Genomic DNA, 3,442 nt, shown 5'->3' with positions numbered 1-3,442 from the left:
CACTAAGGAGCTTTAACTTGAACATTGAAGTGTAAGATGCCCTTAAAGTGTTTTAGAGAAGGCAGCATCATGATCAGATTTGCATTTTAGAAAGATTACTTTCATGTCACTATGAAAATATTGGTATTAATGACTAGGGAAATCACATTTATATTAGGTATTAAATTAGCTTGCAGCATTTGATTCAGTAGCTGGAATAAGGGAAGAGGGTTGTGTTTAACCCTTCTTTATGACTTCTCATATTCATACCTAAAATATAGTAAAAACTATGAAAACCTGAGTTAAAACTCAAATATGACAATGATAGTTTACCTCCTTTAAGGAATACAAAGAAAAGAATCACTGCCAGTTTATACGGGCTCTTTGAAAAGTTCCAGAGTACTCTGGTGTTTTTTGGCATCTGGCATATAGCAGTAAAACCTGGAGAAAGGTCTAGAATGCCCTCTGTCATATAAAACATTCTAATTGAAAAAGAATCCCCAAAATGCCAAAAAGTTGAGCTGAAATATCATGAAATGCCAATTACCAATTATTAAAATTTTTCATCATCCTTATCATTATTATTATGCATATGTAACAATCATTATCTTACATTTTAAGTGATAAAAGAGGTGTTAAGAAAGTGGCTTGCTTGAGCTGTGAATGGCAAAGATAAATATACAAGAGTCTTCATCTGAAGCTATGTAAGGATTTGGTCATAAGAGTGAGTTTTATCCTTCGTACCGGTCAAAGATGGTAACCCCTATGTATACCAAATTGCCTGCACTAAGAAACTGAGAATGAAACTCAGAGAAATTTTCTACTGTGTTGTCATGAGCATTGTAACAATAACAATAACAATATGATAATGGGTGGTGGAGATAAGAATGATGATTATTTAGTTTCACTTACTGGTAGCTGTCTCCCTTTGTTTTCAGGTATGGAAAATTCCTTTAAAAACTGTAGGAGGACCTAAATATATGAAATTGTTTCCCATCTACTTTTTATTTAAGGAGCTAGAAGAAGTAATTGAATTTCATCCCGTAATTTTACTGATTAGAAAACTGAAGCTTAAAAGATATAAAAGGCTACTTAGTTGAGCCCAGTTTCAAAGCATCCTGTTTTTACATACTTCAGAATTCAATACATGTTTCTCATATATTTAATGTCCCTAAAATAGCTCATCTTTTGGGGCTCAGTCCTTAAATCAATAGGAATAGTGAGGGGCAATAAGATAGAAATGATTTAACACCATTGAAATCTGCTCCTCCACTGATTGTTTCCTTGAATTTACTTGGCAGCTATATGGACATCCTGAGGTAGGTATATGTTACTTCTCCGCAGAAGGGCAGGGAATAAGGAAATCTGCTAATCAGCAGAGGAATGAAAGGCACAGATAAAACACCCAGGACCTACAGGTCTGTGTGTCATATCTTTTTGCTTATGTGTTTCTTTAACTGACTTCAGAATTTTGCTAGTCAAATGTGTATGTTTGATCACCCAATGGCAAGAGTGTCTTGTGGCAATGTTCTAGGCTTAGATTTTGTGAACTTGGATTATAATTTGACACAGAAATACGTACTATTGCTGTTTGGATAGGTTTTTATTAGTCTGCTCATTTTCAATCTAGAATGAGAGTCTTGATTTATTATTAAACTATTAAACTTTTGGTTTATTATTAAACTATTCCAGTACAATAGAATCAGCTTGTTTTATTTCAATAAGCTTATAGTGGTCTCTTTGCCTACCTAGGAAAAATCCTGAGAAAATATTCAGGTAATCAAAAAGTATGACTAAAAATTATATGAATCTAAAAATTGTGTGAATAATTGTGTCTAGAATTCTGCTGGAAATGACTCATATGTGTGGTCATCTATTGTATGCATCTGAGAGCAGTTTTGATAGAAAATGTCCTCTTATTCAAGATGTAGTGTGCTTCATATTATAAGCTGTAAAATACAAATGTTAGAAATATTGTGAGTATGAAAGCTTGATAGATATTCTTAGCAGCATAGTTTCATAAAATGCATGAATGGTGTGTATCGAATCAGCCTGTCTAGATGAGACACGAAAAGCTGAATCAGCTTCATTCTAAACCATCAACATCTGTGACCTTGGAACAAATCAATAGAATCTTTTCAGCTTGTCTTTGGGAGATGGTGTTAATTCAACTTCTAATTCAAGACAATTAATATCTATGGATCTCTCACCATGTTCCAGGCCCAAGAGATACAAAAAAAAATAGTAAACTTTCTTGTCCTCCCAGAGCCCACTGTCTAATTGGGAGACAGATTTGTACACACGGATCCAAACTACTGATGTGGGTTATGATCATCACATAAGAAAAGCATTAAAAGACAGTAGATGATGCCTGAGGGTTGAAAAAAAAACTGAGGAAGGGGGAAGTTTCACAGAGGACTTGATGTTTAAAACAGATAGTTAAGGAAAAGTGCCTTTTCCCTTAATTTTTACAAAATGCTCAAAAATCCTGTGGAGTCACACATCTTTTCCTTCTGGCTAATCAGATATTTCCAGTTTTCTAGTATGTGAACTACTTCTATTGCCAGAGAATTGATGAACTAAATTGACTTTTAAAAATATAATCATCCTGTCTTGTATTTATTTGCAAAGACTAGAGTTAGGAGGAAATGGGAAATTTGGATCAGAAAAGATTCTCATTATCATTCACTGGAAAACTAGAAGAGAATTGGCACTTTCATCTATACAAAGAAAACACTGTTTTCCTTGGACATTTTCATTATCAAACCAAGACAAATAACAGTCACAACAGAGAGCAAGTATCTCATTTAGGTTTCTTAATGATTATATATTTGTATATAATTCATATGTAGAAGGGGTATTTAACAAATTGTTTGGTTTCAGATGTCAGATTAGGACCAGCGATTTGTTTCCTGGTTTTGGCTTCATAAAGGCAAACTTCTAATGGTAAGAGTGGCTCCAAATTCAAATGGAGTGCCTTGTAAAATAAAGAGCTATCAGTTTTCATATGGAAGGAAGATGACTACTCTTCCAAATAAACTTAGGCTCAGCGGTTATGGGCAAACATAAACATTTCCTCAAGAAACAATATTGGATTGACTCAAATAGTAAGAGTTCCATTCCACTGAGTAAGATGAAGATGACTGGCTCAAACATTAAAATGATTGGCTAAGGAGGAAAATGAGCTAAAAGTACCATTTTTCTGTTGTCTGAACCATTTAGAAATGTTATGTATCCACAAAATACAAAACATAAATATATAATATATATATATACATATTTATATATAAATAAATAATACAAAAAGATAGGTCAAAAAAAATCTGACAAAATTGTTCCCCCTTCCATTATAAATTAAGAACCATCTGAGCAAATACAAACTGTTCTATCATGTAGTGGATAAAGTGAGATGTATAGATGTATATGCAGATTTTTTTGACAAATATTTGCAAGATGTATTAAA

The sequence above is a fragment of the Cervus canadensis genome, chromosome 3 (genome assembly GCF_019320065.1).
Source record: "Cervus canadensis isolate Bull #8, Minnesota chromosome 3, ASM1932006v1, whole genome shotgun sequence".
Classification (NCBI taxonomy): Eukaryota; Metazoa; Chordata; class Mammalia; order Artiodactyla; family Cervidae; genus Cervus; species Cervus canadensis.
The sequence above is the reverse complement of the archived record's forward strand: the minus strand, read 5'-3'. Positions refer to the sequence as shown.